The sequence below is a fragment of the Harpia harpyja genome, chromosome 5, assembly GCF_026419915.1.
Source record: "Harpia harpyja isolate bHarHar1 chromosome 5, bHarHar1 primary haplotype, whole genome shotgun sequence".
Taxonomy (NCBI): Eukaryota; Metazoa; Chordata; class Aves; order Accipitriformes; family Accipitridae; genus Harpia; species Harpia harpyja.
Genome location: NC_068944.1, coordinates 75,481,492 through 75,502,413, shown reverse-complemented (window position 1 = coordinate 75,502,413; position 20,922 = coordinate 75,481,492). Strand labels below are relative to the sequence as shown.

The 20,922-nt window shown below is 49.5% G+C and overlaps 1 protein-coding gene across 2 annotated transcripts in view; it reads left to right on the top strand.

Annotated features, from left to right (window-relative positions):
* Window positions 1-8,540: 8,540 nt before the first annotated feature.
* The window catches only part of SLC45A4 (solute carrier family 45 member 4), a 94,308-nt gene continuing 81,926 nt past the window's right edge, over window positions 8,541-20,922 (top strand). Inside the window, exon 1 of one of the 2 annotated variants that reach the window (XM_052787693.1) lies at window positions 8,541-8,688. The gene's annotated coding sequence lies outside the window, so the exon portion shown is untranslated. Of the gene's footprint in view, window positions 8,689-9,052; window positions 9,301-20,922 lie in introns of those variants that run through there. The other variant, XM_052787694.1, reaches the window with a different exon arrangement.

Below are 20,922 nucleotides of genomic sequence, written 5' to 3'. Positions count from 1 at the left end.
CGGAGACGAGACTGACTGTCTTCTCTACAAACTCGCCTTAAGTAGCAGAAGACAGTAGTTACATTCCCCTGAGCATCTTCTTTCCCAGGCTGGTCAAACCCAGCTCCCTCAGCCTTTTCTCATGTCTTGTGCTCTCTGCTGGACCTGGTCCAGTTTGTTGGTCTTTCCCTTGTACTGGGGGACCCAAAATTGAACACAGTGCTCCAAACAGAGGGGAATCATCACTTTCCTCAACTTGCTGACTATGCAAGAAACCTGCAAGGCACATACAGGAGGACACCAACTCCCACTAAATTCAGTGGCAGGTGAATCAAAGTCATCTCAGAAGAGCCTGATAGTCCTGCTCTCCCTCCCTGCACCATGTCTTCAGAAATCTCATCTGAGAATGAGCCGACAGATACCTCTTGTTACTTGCCAAGTATCTGCGTGAGGAGCAAGAACAAGCTCTTGCACCTTTGGCAGCAAATCTTTAAGTATTTGCTGATGTGAACTAACATTCCCCGCTCCACTTTGTGTGTCTACTCCACTCTGCCTGATAAATTGGCTTCCCACATCTTCATGTCTGCTGAGCAAAAACTGATTAGGAGCAAACCTAAGAGAAATGAACAATAGAAGGTTCCTGCCAGTTTGGAGATGAAAGGGTGCTTTTAAATCATTAAGAAAATATGTTTGGGTTTTTTTTTTCTTGTTCCAAAGCAGGACCCCAGATCAGCTTTTAATTATTTCCTCACCCCTACAGCCTTCATTGGCAAGTTATTCTTCTGGCTGATTGACCTCATTGTGGTCCAGAAGTGAGAGTAGGAGGCTGCAAGACAGGATGTCTGGGTTCCCTCTGAAGTCTGTCCCTGACCTCCTGTGGGAAACACAGCTCAGCCCTGCTCCTGATGGGCCACATTTGCAGATGTCGAGGCCAAGTCTGCCTGAGCAGTGGTTTTATGAAGCCTGCATCACTGCAGCTGTGGTTTCCACTGCGCTTACCATTATGGCACTGTAATGCTGCTTTGTCTTACGGAAGTGTCAGGAAGATTAGTTGATGTTTGCTCAGCACTGGACAGATGTGAGGAGAGGGGAAAGATCCCCTGCCAGCTCTTCCTTCTCACTGAGCAAATGCAATTCTCTCTCATGATGTTTTAAAGCTCTGCCAGGACCCCTGTGCTTGCCTTCGCCTCCTCACCCTCTGGTGGCCCTTGCAGACCAAGGTCCCAGAGCACAGCCTCTCCTCCCAGCACAGCAGGAACCTTCTCACAGGAAAAATCAGGACTCTTAAAAAGCCCTTCTTTCTCACACCTTGCTTTGGTGTCCCTGAGCTCCAGTCTGGACAAGCTGAGAAACATCCTTGTCCCCAAAGCTGGGGGAATTAAAAGTGGTGACATACCACCACAGAGGTGACACACGCCACAGTGCTACCGCAACAGGGTGCAGTTCAGCCTGGCTGCTGCTCGCTCTGTGCAGTCTGCAGTGCAGCAGCCTTTTTCTGTGGGTGGCCAGCCAAGAACTACACTAGTTCAAAAGCACAAAGCCAAGCGAGGACCCGCCTCTGGCAGGGACATCCCATTTGTTTCAGCTATGGTCCCGCTGGGTTTTTCGTTCTCCGTTCCGAGGACTGCCTGCATCCATTGAGCATCTCCTTATGCCTCAAAGCCCAGTCTGAGCTGCGAGGCAGTCTGCAGCTGGGCTGCTGTGTCCCGCAGGTCCCTTCTGCTGTCTGGGCACAGATCAGGGTATAACACATGCACAGCTTGTAGGAAGCACCAGACAGACCAAGTGTGGCCAAGCTGGTCACTCCTGCAGCTCCATGAGGCTGGGTATGTCAGGAGCTCTGCTTTTGTGGCCATGTCCTATGCTAGGCAGACCATCACTTCTTCCCACCATGTCCTGATCTTCTCCCCAGCTGACATTCCTTCATGTTTCTCTTTGCTCTAACCCTTTCTCTAGCCACGGCCTAAAGAAAGCAAACACTGCTCTGCTCCACGCTGCCTCTCAAGAGAGCTGTGGCCATTTTTCCAAGCCAACACTGCCACGGTGGCAAACACCGCGGTTTTCATGAGCGCCATGGGCAATAGCCACCGTGAATGCAGAAAAGCAGCAGCCAAGCAGCATCACGGGTCTGCACAGCTGAACTACTATTTGAGGAATGAAGAAAGAAATCCCATTTTATGTGACCCTGCATTTGCTCTGCTCCGCTCCCTCTTCACTGCCTGGAGCGTAGGCGTTGCGATGGATTCATCCCCAGGAACAAGAGGCAGGTTAGCTCTGAACTAGCTCTGCTCTCTCACACAGCCTGGTGCCTGCAAAAATCCACATTACTACCAGCTGATCCTGAGTGCTGAGCCTGTCTCTGAGGCTTTTCTGGGTCACAGATCAACATAGCTGTGGGGCAGGGGTGCCCCAAGAGCAGAGGGGGGACAGGGATACGAAACCAGCAGCATTGCTTTAGGAGAGCAACACACATCTGGCTGCAGCGGGGAAAAGGGGATGAATAAATGCACTTCGCTTCCAGCTAAAGGCTGACTGCAGTGAACAGCCTTTGACTTGATGCCAACCCCAGAACCAGCAGATGTTGAGGAAAAAAAAAGCAACCCAACAAAAAAAGCCCACAGTGAAGCATTCCCATAGTCTCAGGGGGAAGTTTCATGAGGCCTTGACCCACAGGATTTTTTTAAACCTTGTCCTTTAACGTAACCAAAAAGAGGACAGCCAGGAGATACGAATCTCAGCAGTTGAGGAGACTTTCATCCGGCCAAGCTTTCAAACAGTCCTGAAATCTTTCCCATGAGGTAGCTTCTGGGATGACCCAGCTGTGAGCAGCCTCTCTCTATCCTGGAGCTTCTGCTGAGGCAAGTCTCCTGCTGTTGCCAAACTTCCCAGCTTCAACAGGGGACAGCATGAGGCATCAAGGAGAATTTATGCAGAATGCATCCACCTCTCATGAACAGAGAGCTGCCCTCCAGCATCACGGCCCAAGCCCATCCACGAGGCACAGCAGTACACCCTGGTCACACCACTGAGTCAAGCAGTAAATTGGGTTCCTGCTTTTAAGAGGAAAAGAGTTTCTGCAACGCACCGTGGTGCCTGGCCACAGCTTGCTAGTTAGCATGGGAGCGGTTGCCATGGCACTGCAAAGTAGGAAAATTTCTGGGCTGATTAGGATTAAGCATCGGCTTCCCGAAGACCAGGCTCCCCTCACCAAGCACCTCTCTGGCGTTTCTGCCGGGCCCTGCTCTGCTTTGCGTATGCGTATCCGAGTGCCAAGGGAGCAGCTCGGGAAGGGGTCCAGAAAACACGGGAATGGGCTAAGCACAGGACCCCTGCAAGATTTTCTTGTGGGAAAACAGGTGTGCTGCAGACTGAGACATTGCACATCTACAGGTCTCCCTCCTTTCAAGCATCTCATTTGCTCAGCGGTTTGTGGCCAGCTCAAAGTCAAGGCATAAGGATGGCCCCTTCATCTCTGTATCAAATTCTCCCCACATTTATTTGTATGGGATTTGTATTTGTATGTATTTGTATTTCTCAAGTGACTCTGGCTAAGAGGGACCGGTGACCAGCTGCTGTTTCACAGAGTCATGAGGTTTAAGGTACATGGGGTATACAGTGCTAAGCAATCTGCCCTCTTGCAAAACCCAGCGCTAACGACCTCTGCCAAGCCCACAATTTCCCTTTGAGCAATAACTTTGCTGTGTTGATTTGGAGATTTCCAGCAATGGAGAACCTACTGTCCACCAGCTACACCAGGTGGCTGGTCACAGTGGTTCACCGCTTCCACCAGTTAAAAACAGGAGGGCATGTGAGTGAGTCTGAACACACGGGGCCTCTGCTCCAGATCATTGGACATGGTTCAGTTTTCTCAGTTTGGCTGCAGTGTTGTTCACCCCTTGGCACCTCTTTGCATCGACCTCATCCAGGTCAGCTCCGTCGCTATTGCACTTTGCCACTGCTTTGGGCGCAGCTGGGTCTGGTCATCCCCAGTGGCTAAGAAGAGCTGTGCTCTGTTCCCTGCTCTGATCCCCTTGATTTCCCTCAAGGCCACATGTTACACAAGATCCTCTCAGATGTTCAAACAACAGAAGAGCCACCCCAGGGCTGGGAAAGGCCAAACCAGCATCCTGCCTCTGCCAGGCAGGTTTCTCTAAAAGAAATCAGAGTGGGGGTGCAGAACGGACACACAGGTCCTGTGGGTGCTAATATGTGGGTGTATTTTTATTAGAACTCAGCATCGCATGCTGTCAGAGTCTCCAGTGACCCCCAGCACACACGTTTTCAGTGATCCTGGTAGTGCCAGCAGCCTGCAACCTCAGTTCCAGCCATCCTGACTTCTTGCTGGCCCATGGGTAGAGGCAGGTAATCTGTCCCCAGAGCATCTCAACCTTCCAGCAGGAGACTGCTTTCAGCCTGGAGACAGACATTTTCATTGCATTCAGGGCCAGCGTGCAGCTTGTTCTCTCCAGGAGCGTCAGATCCCTGGGGACACTCTGGGCATCTGCAGTTCCCCATGTTGGAGGTGCGTGGTGGGGGGGAAAGCCTGGGTCTGTCTTGTTCTCGAGTCCAAACCCCAGGCAAGCAAGTTGTTGAATCCCTGTGATAAACCCACCACAAGCGCTGATAAACCCAAACCCCATTAAGAGCCTTTTGCATGACCTCAGTGACCTACCAGCTGGAGACCTTGCCCCCAGTTTCTGTCTCGCACTTCTCCTTGGCCATCTCATCTCTAGTCTGGTTATCTCACCAATGCTGTTTTCTGATTTAAGTCGAACCTCCTCCCCAGTATTCAGTGCCGTCAGAGAAGCCACTTTGCCTTTCAGCTGCCAATTTTGTGGATGTCTTTGATATGCCAGCTCCTGCCAGGTGGGACACCGCGGGATCCCTGAGCAATGGAAGAGCCGCAGGGATGATCCACGTAATGCCTGAGCTGCAGCCGGATCTCAAGAGGAGCAAGAGAGGGAAAGCTAGCGTGTGAGATCTGACAGGCTCATAACAAACCCAGCTGGCTGGCACACACACCAAGCCCAAAACACCCCAGGCCAGCCCCCTCCCACCTTGCTGATACCATCACACCCCTCCGCATTTAATTAAAAAAGGATTAAAGCAGGCTGTAAGGACGTGGGCGACAGCTGAGGTCAGGGGGTGCCTTGCAAACCTACGCCAAGCCCCACAGCTGGTGCTGGGACAGTGGGCTGTCTGCTGGTGATGCCAGCTTCTCCAAGACTAAGGCAGGTCTAATCTGAGACCCAGGCAACTTATCCGGGCTGCTTGCCTCTTGTAGTGTTGCTCTGTAAGGAGAGCTCCAGGGCAAGGATGGGATGATGGTATAGGAGCCCGCAGGAAAGCGTTTATGCTGCTGGTAAGAGAGCAAGCAATGGTTATGGCATTCCTCCAAGGCCTCCGTGCTGTCCTGCTGGCCCTTCCCGGGGCTTGTGTTTGCCCCTTCCAGAGCTCACACCTTCATCCCGCACGAGCCACATGCAACCGTCCCAGCCCTGGCAGCTCTGTCACAACAGTGCAGGCCATTGCAGCCTGCTCCCCATTTCCCAAAATGTGAATGTTTCACCAGGGCAGAGCTCAGAGGCTTTTTCCAGCCAGACAGATGCCAGGTGGGTAGGTCCTTCCCAGATCCAGGCTCACAGAAAGCCCTGGGAACGTGTCTGTGGATGAGGCACAGTGCCAAAAATTCCCCCGTCTTACCTGGCTGGAGGAGCCGTTGTCGTAGATGGCTGGAAGTCACCTCTACACAGGGTTTAACCCTGGGATTAAAGCCTCAGTATCAGTGAGTATCACTTTCAGGGGGGACACTTGTTCACAAGAAGGTGGAGAAAACCGTAGGTGACCCTGAGGCCATTCCTCCTCTGTGCAGAGGTCTCAGGGAGCAAAGTCAATGGCATACGTGGGTAGCTCTCACATGGAGAAAAGCAGAGGGCAAAGCTCAGCAGGAAGGCTAGGGGCAAATGGAGAGACTGCAAAAGCTGGAATCTAGTAGCACAGAAACAAGGACATGGGTCCAGGCCTGAAACCCATCCCCAAGTGATGGGACACACTGTGTGGTGGCAGGAGAAGAGATGTCTCAGGCTGGTGGATGGACCGTACTGCACCAATGTTCCTGTTGGGAGCCCTTGGCCTCTCAGCTTGTATCACTGCATGGAGAACTGCCCTGCAGGGTGCAAGCTGGTCCCTTGTCAGCAGCTTCATGGCCCGCCCAAGCCTGTAACATGGGGCCAGTCCCTGCAGGGAGGACAGGTGAGTCCAGGGCACGTAAGTACTCCCCATTTTACCCAAATCAGTCCCACATCCCCTAAAGCATTTCAGTTCAGTCCCAAACCCACCTCTTTCAGAGTGGCTTGGCCATAACAAGCCTGAAGAGCTCAGAGAAGTTCCTCGTGGTCTTTTCAGCTCTTTCTGCTATGAATTCATTGCCTTCCCCTCCATTGCCTGAGAGCCATGCTCCCCTCAGTGCAGGCTGCTCTGTGCAGGATCTGACCTCTCTTGTAGGTATTTCTAATGCTCCCAGTCCCAGCGACCTCAGTAATTGCTGCTGTCCCCTAACCAACCCACTGTCCTGTCACCCGGTCTTGGAAAGTTTTCTCCCTCCTTACCTTGCACTTGCCAGATACTGGCTGATTCATGCATTATCTGCCTCAGGCAACCCACGCAGCCACTGATGATTGAGTTACTTAACAATTAAGCAAAGCCTCACATCTTTGCAGCACTTAACATGTATTGACTAATTAATCCAAGCACCTATCTGAGGTAGGTTAGTTCAGTCTTGCATGTAGCTTCCAAACATGCCCATGGCTGCCTCATGGGTCGAAGGCAGAGGCAGGTCTGCAGAAGTGACAGGAGATCCACCATCCCCATTGCCCACACCTCCAAGGGACCCATGCAGCACCGTCCCTCTGCGTCATAGGACCTGCTGCGACTTCAGAGGTCACTGGGCCCAGGGGACTGTGTCCCCAGCCCAGGACTCTTGCAAAACTTGCCCTTGAATGGGCTTTTCTCCTCCATCTTCTCCAGCACTGCATGGTTGCTTCATTCCCTGGCTCTCCCACCACCAGTGGGGCACCCTGCACATCCAACAGCTGAAGCCAACTCGCTCGGACAAGCGACAAGCTGTCTGAGTCTCTGCCAGACCTCAAGCACAGGTGGGAAAAACCTTCCCCTGGGTCCCGCTGGCAGCCAGCCACGAGCCCTGCTGATGCAGGAGAACAAACCTGGCCTTCAGGATGGTGACAGGAGAGCACAGCACGCTCCCCTCCTGGATCCTGCTTAAGTGCCACCCAAAAGGAGCCAGGCTTTCCCTGCAGCCTGCCATATTAAGGCTATTCACACAGGCTGTCTCAACCACATCAAAACCCACGTCCCAGTCTCGGCTGTCAGCGGGGAACGAGGCCAGGCGTGGGAGGCAGGGAACCCGCTTCCCTGCATGGAAAAGCTGTACAGGAGCTTTGTGCAGATGAGCGGGCTGGGGAGATGCAGGGATGCACCCAAGGTTACACAGAGAGTCAGTGGCAGAAGTCAGTACCCGGGTGACTCCTAGCCCTGGGCTTCAGGAGAGGGAAAGGGAGGAGGTTTGCCATGGCTAAAGCTATGGGTAGAGACTCGGAGAGCTGAGCTGGGTTCCCAGCCATGCAAGCCTTGGGGCCTGATCCTGAGCAAATAATCTAACTTTTCCCTTTTTCCTCTAACGCAGTCATTTTTCACCCAGCCGAGACTAAAGGAAATTGCCACATCCTTGTGCCACGCAGGTTCCCAACCGTTAGCTAAGGCCAAGGCAGACGTTAAAACTCCTGGCCGTGCCACGGTCCTCTTGCCCTAAAGAGTACAGGATCCCCCCAGCACAAGGACAGAGACCCCAGAGGTACGTGATGCTGTTTGATTCCCTGCCACCAAAAGGCTGCAGCCCATCTGAGTTCTCCAAGCAGCTCATGCCCCTTCCCTGCCTCCCTGTCACCCCAGAGTTTCAGCACAGTGACACCCCCCGTCCCCAACAGGCAGATGATGAGGCTTGAGAAACGCTTGATGCGAAGGACCTGGCAGCAGAAAGGCACTTTGTCGACCTGGGGAGTTGTGAAGCAGCCAGCCAGAAGAGAGCTTAATCTGAAAAACCTTGCTCAGAAGAGCCAGGACCTGCAGAGTCAGGATCTGCTTAAACCATGTGGAGTCTATAACAGCAAGGTACTGGCTTGAGTGAAAAAGCATCAGCGTGCACGTTATAAAGGCATCTCTGCTGCTCATAATGGTACCCTTCATGTGCCCTCCATCTCACGCTGCTGAGGACGGGGTTCCTGCCTACCCCGTGGATATACCATTTGCTTGCTTTTTAACATGCATCTAACACCACCAAAGGTAGAAGAGAAACTTCCTCTCCCTGAGAAATTCACTCCAGAAAATCCTGAGTTGTAAAGCAGAGGAACTTGTAGACCAACACTTTACCTCTGGGTCATAAACCATCACATATATTAGGAGGGGATTTTTATTTTTTATTTTTTTCCTTGCCTGAATATGTGCTGATCTCATTCATCTTGGGAAAAGCACAGGGTGTTCTCATCCAGGCTATACCTGGCAAGCTGCATACACTGTGACAGAGGGAGCGAACTTCTGAGCAAGCTCTGCAGTGGCTGCTGCCGGGCTTCTTGTGGTTTATTTCTTGAGCGAGAGGCCGGCTTCTTCACCTGGCATTCTTGAGAGAGATGAAGGGTAAGTCAGCAAATCAGCTTCATGCACTGCAAACATCCTCTGCTTTCAGCCATGGCAGAATTAGCTCAGGTCGGGATTTGCTGGTAGCTGGGCGAGAAACGTCTGCAGGGCTTTCTCCCCACCACCTCCCCTGGAGGGAGAAAGCAAGCAAATGTTTTTAATGATGTGCTGCATGGAGGCAGGTTGCAAGAGCTGTGGTACCCGGCATGGCTCAGCAAGCACTGCTGAGGAAATCAAGAGGGAACGTTCCTGATGCTATTTTAAACATCGGCAGAAAACGCGAGCTAGCAACACTGAATTCGACGGGGCTGCACAAAGCCAAGAGCGGCGACAGAGGCATGAGCTGCCTGCCCTTGTAGCAGAGATCCCACACACCGCAGAGCGAGCTGTTTGCACCGATGTGTGGGCTGCTCGGTTGGTCGGTCGGTTTGTTGATATATTTGCTAAGGACGACATTGCTTTGACATGTCAGCTGGCAAGCCGGCGTCTGGATGCCTCGGTGTCACGCAGGCACCTCCGTTTCAGCCCTGGGGAGAGCAGCTTAGATCCGCTGGCCGGGGTTAAAAATGAATCGCAGCTAAGCTGTTCAAAGGGATCCACGCTGCCGCCAACGTGAGTGCTCCACGCGTGCCAGTGCAGGTGGAAGTTGCATGCCTGTCTCCAAGGGGGGATGCAGCTCTTGCTGGGTGACTGCCGAAAAACACCCCTGCTCTGCCGGCTCTCTCTGGAGCCTCTTGCCTTGCTTGCCTGGGAGAGGATGGAAAGAGGGCATGTTGCGGGATTGCTGCAGCCAGTGGGTGCTGCTAAAGGCAGTATGTGAGATTAAAGGCGGTATCTGAGAATAAAGATACCGCAGCAACCCCTAGCTTAAGAATAATGAATATTGCAGGTCTGGCTACTGCAGGAAATGTGCCCTTTGTAAATCGTGCTGTTTGGAGCAAGAAGAGCAATTATGCGGATTCTGCTGCAGCTCGTTTTGGTCAGGTTAATTTGGGAAGAGGATGTTTGCTGGCAGCTAAAGGAGGCAGCCTGGGAGACTGGGTAAGATGCAGAATTACCAGACCAGGCTGGTATTTCGAAACGATATAATAATCTCAAGCCAAGGGAACGTGGTTCAGTACGATTTACCTTCTGAGATAGTCAGGAGGGGAGAGACCTTAGCTTAGAGGGCTCCTCTTGTCTTAATAAAAAAAAAAAAAAAAATTTTCAAAGACAGAGCCTGTTTTGCAAAGCCCAGACACCACGATGATGGGCATTGCTGCAGCCAGCTGTCTTGCCCGCCGTCTGAATGCCAGGCCTTTCCAGAAACGCTGTTTGTGCAAGCAAAACGGCTCAATCTCAGGGGAGTTTTTTAACGCCCCAGTTTTGTGGGTGGGTGCGTATGTGTGTCTGTGTTTGGGGTGAGGAGGCTTGAACTGTTTCTTATACCCCGAGTCTGACTTTGCATCCATCGTATTACTGTAGTTGCGATGACGGGTATTACGCTTTTAAAAGGAGAGCCCCAGCTGGGTTTAACATGTTGATCATTCCTGATGATTTCAGTGCTCACAGTCTTGGGCATCTCATAGCTAAAACTGGTGCCTGTTTCTCAAAAGCTGGTGTCAAATGCCCAGTGCTACCAGGGGACTTTCTGTGTGGTTGCAGCAAGGACGTGAGGTCCGAGTTGATAAGCAACTCTGGCTGGAGTGACGTAGTGAAAATGCCAAGGAGGGAGACTTGGCGGTGTTGATTTGGACAGGATGGAGATCGGAAAGGAGGGCAAATAGCAGCAAATCCTCCTGGAGAGGAGGTGACCAGGGATCAAACGGGAAAGATCGCATTTGTGTGTGCTGGGACAGTTCCTGGAGTGTGGAGGGGGTGAAGGTATGTAAGTACCTACGCGTGTGATGGCAGGGACTGCTCCCTACACTAAATCATCACTGTCTGTGCTCACCAGCGAGTGCACAAAGCCACAAATGAGAGATTTTGTGCACTTGCAAGAAAAGGGACCTTTGCTCCTTCCCCATTTCTCTATCAAACTTCACACTGCAAACTCTGCTCGAGCTCTCCTTCCAGAGGGAAAAGAGCAGTTGCTGTGAAGGCTGATTTTTTAAAAGCAGTAGCACAAGGAACCTAAAGCACAACCTTCCTCCTACATAACTTTACTCTGTTCTAATTCCCAGTGGCTGCTTCAGGACTGATCATAACCAAACTATTCAGCAGTGTGAGGGCACTTCCTCTGCAGAAGCAGCAGTCTGCCATGGATCGCTACTTCATTTTCTTTCACTACAGTTTTTGCACTAAATTTATAGTCTGTATTATTTTTTTAATGCTGTTGAGGACAAAGGGTCCTCTGTACCGAGCAATCATATTAAAACATGCCTATTAAACCTCACCCCGTGAAACCACAGGGGCTGACTGCTGCAGACTTTGGTGGGAGTCGTGCGTTTCTAGTCTTGAAGATTACAGGAACTGAGCATAGAACAACCTCGCTATTGTCAGAAAGGCTGGAGGTCTGGTGGTAGGAGAGCAAGAACAGTGCATGAGGGAAGGCTTACAGCTCTCTGGCTTGCAGGAGACCTTCCAGATGTCTTCTACCTTCAGCCTTCACCTAAGGTGGAAAAGGAGATGGAGTGAGGGCTGTGCCTTCATGGCTTGTTGATAGTTTGTCAAGCGGGGGTTGGAAGGAGGCTCCAGCTAACAACTGGGCATTCCTGTCATTTATTTCCTCCAGCACCTAATGCTGATTCACGATCTGGATCTCCAGGAAGCTCTTCGTCCACCTCTGAAGTATGGTCACTGCTTTGCTTGGCAGGGATTGGAAATGAAGTTATAATCTGCTATTGAACTGGGTGTAGCATTTTAGCTCTCCCACCTTCCCACCGTGAAGGGACCAAGCACCACTAGCAAACTGATTTTGGCTGAGCTGCTCTCCTGGACTGACGTCCACAGGGTGCCTCCCTCTGCCATGAAGTCGTGTGTCAGTGCAAGCTGCTCTGAGAAGACGGATCCAGACCCAAAACTAGGTGAGGGCAAAGACCTCCAACACCCCAGAGCAAGGCTGATTAGATCACATGCAAAGCAAACACCTTGCCAGCGGCTGCACACGTATGCTGAAGCAACCACATAGCCCGCAGCTCCAATACAAAAACACTGACCTGAACAGCAGCCAGATAATTTTTTATGAGAATGCACCATTCTTGAGCAATTTTTCCAGCACATCCCACGCAAACAGGTTTTCCTTGAACACCACACGGCAGCATTTACCATCTCATGCCAGCTTTTTTTTTTTTTTCTAATTGTAAGGGGTGGGACGGCTCTCACGTATCACTTAGTGTCTCTATGCTGGTGAGCACGGAGTCTGAGCAGTGTATCCTCACAGACACAAAATCCAGCACTAAACCATTTCATGTGACCAGTTCTGCTGAAGTCAGACAAGACCCCACCTTTCCGCAGAAATCTGAGGCCTTCAACCTGGCACATACATACCAGTCTAATAACACGTCCTTCATCTTCTCATCACTGCAACAGCCTTCCCATGAAGGGCACGTTGACTCTTCCCAGTTTGCATGCAGCGGGTTGCACTGCAGAAGCGGTGTTGATCCTTCAACACTGGCACTAGCTATTGGTGTCTGTGATACTTTGCTAAATTAGCTGAATTCTTGGTGGTAAAAAAGGGACGTGGAGGGAAAAGGGATAGTGTCTGTAAAGTCAGGGGTGACATCCCACACAATTCTGGCCCACCGCAGCCTGTGCCCACCCTGACATGGAGTTTGAGCTACTGTGAAAACAGGGAGTTTTTAAGGCATTATTTGGCACAATTTATCAACTTCCACTGCATAACAGTACCTTGCGGCAGCCAGGATGTATCACCAGATACATTAAGTGTACTTCTTGGTTAGTGGTGAGTGATGGACATGTGCTCTTTGTTCCTAACTAAGAGAATGAAATGGCCAGAGTCTCTCCCTTCCCACATGGGAGAGCTGGAGGGATGTTTCTAGGGGAGCAGCTCTGCTCCTTGGCATCCCTTCCATTTTGATCCAAGCTTGCAATCTCATCAAGTCCCTCATTTCTGTATGCAGGAGGCAGAAGAAAGCAAAAGCAGCACTGCCTCTCCTGCTAGTCTGCCTCTTGGTACCCTGTACATTGGCCTGATTTGAAGACCAGGGGAAAAAAGGTATTTATCCAAGATGATCTAACGAAAATTTCCCCTGTGTTGTCTCATTCAGTCAGAGACTGATATTCTAGTTCTTCCTTGATCTTGATCACCTTGAGAAGTCCATTAATTTTAACCTGCCAAAAAAGGACTGGGGGGTATAAAACTTGAGCCCCAAACAAACAAAAATTTGAGAGGAAATTGAGCATTTTCCTTTATTTGTAATGTGATGCACTAAATAATGCTCAGAAGTGGCAAATGCCTAGGGAAAATTGTTTCATCATACAGTTTTACAAGGGAGAGAAGAAGCAGTTCCTATTATCATGCAAAGGTGGACTGAGCCCTGTCCCTGTGAAATGCTGGAGGCAGAGTCTCCTGTACTTGTCCTGTCAGACCTATTTCAGAGTATTTGAGATAATTCTTAGCTAATTGTCAGGCACAAGAGCAGCTTCTGGCTGGGATCAGGACTGTGTCATTAGCTGGGGACTCCTGTGTTTGATTCCTGTGTTCATGAACATCAAGAAAATACCTGTTAGGAGAGGGAGAGGATGAGCCAGGTTCTTCTCAGTTCGTGGTCTGTGGGCCACTCACCACTGCCAGAGGATTCATTGTGCTTTGGAAGGGAGGAGAGGGAGTTTCAGATAACAATTCTCACATGCACAAGCCAACAGAGAAAACAATGATAAACACACAAAGGAAAACACAGCTTAACTTTGCTTTAGCGACCTATGAAAACCACAACAGCGGTGCAGCACAAGCAGGGCTCGGCATGCTTACGTCCAAAAATTAAGTGGCCCCAAGACTGAAAAAACATTGACAACTGCTAATATATTATGCAGGTCTCATCTGAACATCCTAAGCATCTGAATTTCCCCCTTAGTGAGCTGCATTAGGCTGCAGAGCAGCCTGCTATCAGGAAGCTTTGGCAGTAACGGCAGAGAGGCTGGATGCTCTTGGCATCCATTTTGACAAGTCTATTGTGCAGACGGGTTCGCAGAGCTGCGCTGGGTACCACGGAGAACAGTAGCCTCTTCTGCGACTGGGCAAGAGCTGTGGCTCTCCACACGTTGTACAGTATCCGCTTCGGCCTCCGGCACAAAGCCCTGTGAGCAATGGAGCCGGGACCACGTTGCCTCTTTGTATGAAGTCTGGGCAGACACATCCAGGTCACTCGCTCCAGACAGCATTCATGACCTGCATTTTTGCCATCTTTCAGTTGCCCGGAGGGGAGCTCGGTGCCTTGGCAGTAGCCCTGCCACTGTCCCCAGAGTCCCTGGACTGTGCTGCCTGCTGGAGCATGGCCGGAGCGTGTGGCGGCTCAGGCACTTGGGAAGAGGCCACCACGTCTTGCTTGGATGTGATGTGCCTCACACCACGGTGCCTTTTGGGTTCATTTAGGCACACAGCTCATGCTTCACTGGCTGGAGGGAGATCCAAGAACAGGATTTAGCTGTAGCTTACCCTCCCCTTCCTTCTCCTCCTTGTTCCTCTAGGAGGAATAAATGCAAAAGAGAATGAAGGTCATCCATGGCCAACATGAGTCCATACTAATCTTTCTCTGGAGCCTTGGTGGAGTCCAGCATTCAAGCTCTGGGAAGTATTGGGAAATGGATAATTGAGCAAGAAAGGCCAGATTTTGGTAGCTGTGGAAAGGAGAGGCACACTTTACCCATGCATAGAGAGAAAGGTGAGCATTTCCCCAGGCTTTGGACACTAAGGTACGTGGGTCAGCAGACTGGAAGATGAAAGACTGTGCCACTCTTCTAGTCAGGCTAACAGGGAGGGACTGCGCTGGAGAAAACACAATGGCTCAAGGATGACTTTCACATTCATGGGGCTGCTCACTTCTGTGCATAACCCTCCTGTGCTTGCTCCAGTGGCATTTTTAGTAGATGTCCTTGTATGCATTCGAGAAGGAAAGAAAATCTGTCTGATAGTCCATTTTTCTAGCAGATCTTCCCTTTTGTTTCTGAGGCCAGCTGGCCATCTCAAAAAATACTCTTCTCTGCCACCGTGGAGAGAGAACCGAAAGTGCAGGATCAGCTGGAAAAGACGAACTTGCTGTAAGCAAACCCGACACCCTCTGCAACATTCAAGAGACCAGAAACTTCATTTGCTTTGTTTCTACACAACCGATCAATTGAAACCAATCAATGAAACACTGCGGGTTAGCATGTTCCTGCCTCCACCTTGTGGGCTCGTGGTGCCACCTGATCTGAACAGGAGATAAGAGTTAGCACACATGCTAACACATGCATAAGCACACTCTCCTCCAGTGAGATCCCAAGTCCTCCTGCAGGCTTGTTTTGGCTCTCAGTACAGAAAGGCCAGTTCAAAGCAATCATCCCGGGTGACGGGACGTCTCATGGATGTCTAATTATTATCTAAAGCTCAGCCTGGATAAAACAAAGTTTTTGACATCCCTTTCCTCTGAAGCGTTCTCCCTAGATCTTCTAAAAACACAGTGGGCAACACGATGTGTTATCTGCCATGCAGACACAGCTCCTGAATGCTACCTCATACCTCTCGTTCAAGGTCCATGAATTTAGGCTGCAGTTAAACCTTGTGGATTTTTTCAAGCCCAGCTTCTCCAGCCCTGCAGGTAAATCTCTTGCATACCTCTTCCTTCCTCTGTTACTGAAGTACCTTCTAAACACCCTGATCATGCTTCGCTCTTACCCATTCAGGATGCTACCATGGAGATTTTTCTTCTAACCTCTCCCTTTTGTCTTGCTTCCCTGTCTGTATCCCTCTACTGGCTCCTCCCTTCCCATAACATCAAACTCAGGTCTTCACTCCCAAAGCCCTGTGACTTCTCTGACCATGGCCATTCCCACCAACAACCAATCCATGATGGCAACCTCTGTGGCCAACCTCCTTGTACCTTCTACCATGTCTTTGGAAGGGCTACTTAGAAACATCCAAAAATCAACCCCATGACAGCCCCCCCTCCAGTCCCTGGTAGAAACCCATCTTTGCCCCCAGTATCTGCACAGTGGTCAGGTTGCCACACAACATACTGGCAAACCTTCCCCATGTTCCTGTTTGCCTGAGCCCACCCATTTTCCTATGTCTCAATCTTGGAATAGCAAACGTAAGGGTTTGTTGCGCAGCACAGCTTAGCCCAGCTGCAGCTTCTCATCCTATGGCAACAGAAACCAGGAATAATAATAGCAAGGTGGTGACTCATTAAAACCAATAACCTCAATAATTAGGCTTACTTAACTTTTCCAATTGTATAAACAACTGGAAAGAAAAAAAAAGATCTTAAGCTTTTCCAATATTTTTTACTTTTCCAGTTTCTCACACAGAAATTGTCAGTATCGGGTACCCATCTCAGTCAAATTTCCTCTCTACACAACAGTAAATTCATAGAGTGAGGCGAAATGTTTGCTTTGCCCATATTCTGTTAGTGCTAAAGACTCTCCAGTACCTCTTTGCTTCTGAGCAAGGAGGAGCCCAGCTGCAGCCCTGCCTTGGTGCTGACACTGTTCCAGCTGCCGTTGCTACAGGGAATAAAACCAAAGGCAGAACTGTCCAAGTTATGAGTTCCTGAAAAATCTGTTTAAATCAGCAGGGATAGAGTCTGGATGCAAACTTCTCTCTAGATCTGATGCTCACTGGGTGCATCTCTGCCATCCATCACTGCATTCAGCTGCTGCTGGTTGAAGTTGTACCCTGGGTGCAGCCTCTTCTCTGCTACCCCTGCTACCTGCCCCTCTCTAAATAACCCTTATTTGCCCATTGCATCTTGTCAGAGGCAGAGAAGAAGGCAAGGACCAAGACAAGAGCTGCCCATGGGATTAAGGGAGGGTGTCTGTGGGACAAGGAGACATCAGAAGTAGGAGAGCGCTTGGGATGAGGCACCTGAGGGACAGATGGGCAGGTAGCCTGGAGGCAGTGGGGCAAAGAGACTGGGCCAAGGTGGCTGGTGAGATAAGGAGCAGTCCTGATGGCAGAGGGTGGAAGAGAGGAGACAAGGAGCCAGGGAGGAAGATATGAGAGGACTGGGCTGAAAAGGGGATGAAGGGACCAAACTGGGAAGAGAGGTGGGCATCTTTCTCAGTCCTCCCTGCATTTTGGGCACACCAGGACCTTGTGGTCAACTTTGTCTTTTTTTAATTACAAAAGATCTCAGTACCCTGCAGTTCCCAGGCAGACTGGCAGCAGGAGTGGCTACTGAACCAGTGCTGCCCTGGAAATGACTGCTTAGACTCCAGCAGGGCAACTGCCCTGATGCCAGAATTGGGCAAGCCTTAGTGTAGAAAAGACCTCAAGAACTTGACCTCCAGGCAGTCAAACCTGCCCTATAGCCCTCACCCCCCCAAAAAAAAACCCCAATGAGTACAATAATATGGTGTTAAAATGGAAAGTGCTTATGGAGAGAGATCAGCTTGCTTTGTTACGCAGTTGTATGTCTTGGAGTTCCTTTTGATGTAAATGTGTGAAATTACACATTTATTGCAAGATTCAAATGTAGCCATGGCAACGTGATTATCAAACAGTTGCATATGGAAGTGTAAATCCATACAGGTTTCTGGCTGGCGAGATTAAACTGCCCAGGGACGGGGCTCAATGTATGCCAAGCCCTCCATGTCCAAAAGGAATCAGCTCTGGCTCCTGTGCCTGGGAAAAATTCATTTCTTTGCATGCAAATTGTCTCCATTCCACTGGGCTGACCACCAAGCAGATGCAGAAGGGCAGCTAAAGAAGCCCGTCCCCTCAGCAGAGATGCAGCATCACATACCTCCCTGCACACTGCTACATGGGACAATGCTGTCTTCAAGGCTGGTTTAAACAAACTTCTTTGCTCAGTGTCGCAAGGGACAAGAAGAGTTCAGCCAGGAGATGTGTCTCTGAAGGGTGGGTTTAAGTTACACCTCAGGCAATCGTCAGGCTGTATTCATAGATTTACCATGCAAGAAAACAGGCTGGGCAGCCAATGGCACTGTGCTCAGAGCAGCCAGGGCATTCCCCCACCCACAGTGTGCTCATATGACAGCGATCTGGTGACAACCGAAGAAGGGACAAGCAAAGTTGGCATGTGTACTGGCTGCAAGTAGGAAAAGGCTCTGCCCTTACAGCCTCAAAACTGTGACCTTGCCAGCTATTCCTCGGAAACAGGGCCCATCAATTAATTTTCCACAGCCACCAGTCACAGGCTGAGCCGTAGTATCGCAGCCAAGGAGAGTCTGTCGCAGTCTTCCGCCTTCTCCCCTGGACATGAGGCAGGCTCCAAAACCTCACGTAGCAATGTTTGCACATAGACTGTGCTCTGCTCAGAGTCCTGTTGTATCCGGAGTGATGAGTATATCAGCAGGTGGACTGTGAAACAACTGCAAAACTGTTATTAAAAGAAAAAGAAAAAAAAAGGAACACGCAACCCAGCACGGAAACAGGCCAGTGGGGAGGAAATAGAAGTTTTAAATAGACACTCAAAGTTTGGCAGAATTTGGCTGTAAATGAAAACAGAGTAGTGGAAGTGCACAAATTCGTCCTTGTTTTGATTTTTTCCAGAGACTTGAGGTGGCCCTTTCACTGAGGAACACAAAAGTAGGGCACAGTCCTCCAGCAGGCACCCAGGACATGTTCACAGCCCTGGCTCAGGTTTGGGTAACTGAGGCAGGAGCCCTGGCATCCCTCTGTAACAAGCAGAAAAGCAGGTTATCTCCACGACAACATGGCAAACAGCTTAGCTGGACTCCTAAAACATCTCATGGTAATGCCCCCAAGCTGTCATATAGGAATTCACAGGATGGCTTCCTCAGTAGGATGTTCCTATAGTTAATTAACCTCTGATCCTTATTTCCAGTGGGAACATCTCTTGTTTCTGTCTCTAGCAAATAGCTCTTGTAGCGCTTTGCCTAAATAGATTAGCAGCCTGCTCAAACCTGGCACCTTCTTCTGCTGCAGGTATTTCTGGGGACTGATCAAATCCCTTTTAACCTTCCCTTCTGCAAGGCAAACACACTGGAGCTCCACCACACTCTTGTTTCCAAACCTTCCAAGTATGTGAAGTCCCAGATCAACCGTCCTCCTCAGTTTCTTTCTCTGCATCGTGAGGTTTTATAGCAGAACCTCTTTACTTTTTCTCAGAGACTCTTTTAAATAGTACTGTTTCAAAGGAAATTCTTGGCTTGAATAAAATATAGGTTCTCATCACTAAAGACAACACTTTCTTAGTAAACATGAGGCTTTTGATTTTAAAAGTGACAAAAGTTGGGTTTTTAGTTTAAAAAAAAAATCAATTTCCCCAAGCCATTTTAGAAAATTAATAAAAACTTTTGCTGTACTAATTGCTATTACCCAAACAATTTTCACATCAGGTCCTGCCTGTGGCCAGACAGATACGGGTCGTTCTGCATACGGACTTGCCATTCCAGGCTACAGCAGATTAAGTATCTGATTTTTGGTTAGCTGTGAACTATCGCTAAAATAAAGGCACCACAGCCCTGCCATTAACACTGTCTGATGCAATGCCCAGACTCCCATGACGTAGGAGTGCCAGTGTGTGGCTGAAGTGTCCAAGCCATGCTGCCACAGCATCTGCTCCCCAAACTCGATCTCTGCTGCTTGAAAAATGGACCAAACCCCTCTAAGAAAGAAGGCAAAGCTGGTGCCTGCATCTTCTCGTTCCCCTCACTGCACTGCCCTTTGTAGTCCTTTGATCTCCATAACCGGAGAATACTAACGGGAGCACTAGAGACTGACGTGGCTTAACGTGACTTTTTTTATTGCTAGATTAGTGCTGGGAGGGTATGAATTCTGCCGGAGCTCGGCTCAAAGCAAGTCAAGAGCTTTCTGCCTCTTGCAGACATGAGTATGCTAAGCGTACCGGCCTGCCTCACTACAGCATAGCTAACTGCTTTTATGAATGGAGTTAAAAACAACAGATGCTGTGAAGCTGTTGCTACGAAGCTTTTTTTTTCTGGTGTCCTGACTGCTCTGGCCAATACAAGCCACAGCGCTCCCGAGCACTGCACAGCCCTGAAATCAAGGAAGTGGGCAGGAAAAGAAAAGCACAGGTTCCCTATCTGTTCTCTGCCTGCGTTTAGTTGAGCAATTATACGATTCCAGATCTGTGATTATTCCTGGCAAGGTTTATTCATCTCATGGGAGATTTCTGCAATAACACAGTGCTTTTGTAGGGAGTGTCAACCACCAGGCGAACGTGCCTTCCAGATCTGATTCTTTTTTTTTTTTTTTTTAAATATGTAAGTAATTGTTTCTTTACTGTTTGGTCTTTGCCTTTTAATGACTCACATTTCTACCTTGTCAGCTTTCAACACAGGCCCTGCCCTCCCTCCCAGTACTACAATCCTCCCAGATCTCACCCACTGTGCCAGGTCACCCAGGGTGAAATCGTGAAAGATGAGAATCCATTTTGTTGGTGCCCTGTCCAGATGTTCTGCTTACGGGGGCTGCGTTTAGGGGGCTGCAGAAACTACAGGCACGGCAGTCAGAAGACGTAAAAAATGAGGTGCAAGCCTGCCTCTAATACATTCAAATAGATGTTTGTCTGTGGTTTATTATTTGGACAAATCCAAATGCGTTTTCACAGAGACGGCAACAGACTGATCCCCAGCACTGCTTCTGTGCCAAGAGTCTCATTCCTGTTCCAGCCTCCTGCGGTGCACAAGTGCTCTTCAAAATAAAGAGGGAGAAAGCTTAAACATTCATAAAATTAATTCTTTAGCTTTAATCTCAGTGAAATATGACTGGACCTTTTTAAGAGGGTTTTTTTGTGCAACTTTTCCCCCTTCTCTCCAAAAAATGTATTCAACTTGAGGCAGGGAGCAATTATGGAAAATTTCAGGCTGAATGGTCAAAGCATGGCCAACTTGTAAAGTAATTGGAAACATAGAAAGGAAAGAGTTTGGCAACATGGGATAAAAGGTGCTATGTAAGTGGAGGATTCTTTTTTATTGCAAGCTCTCCTCTCTCTGATATGTTAATTGTGTTTTGCCTGATCCCTTGACAGTTCATTAATTTTTTGTCCAACTGCAGGCTGTTGAATGCAGATAAATTTCAGGCTATTATGGGAACACCCTAGAAGTTTGTATAGAAAGGAAACTCTCTGTTTCCTGTATCATCCTTGT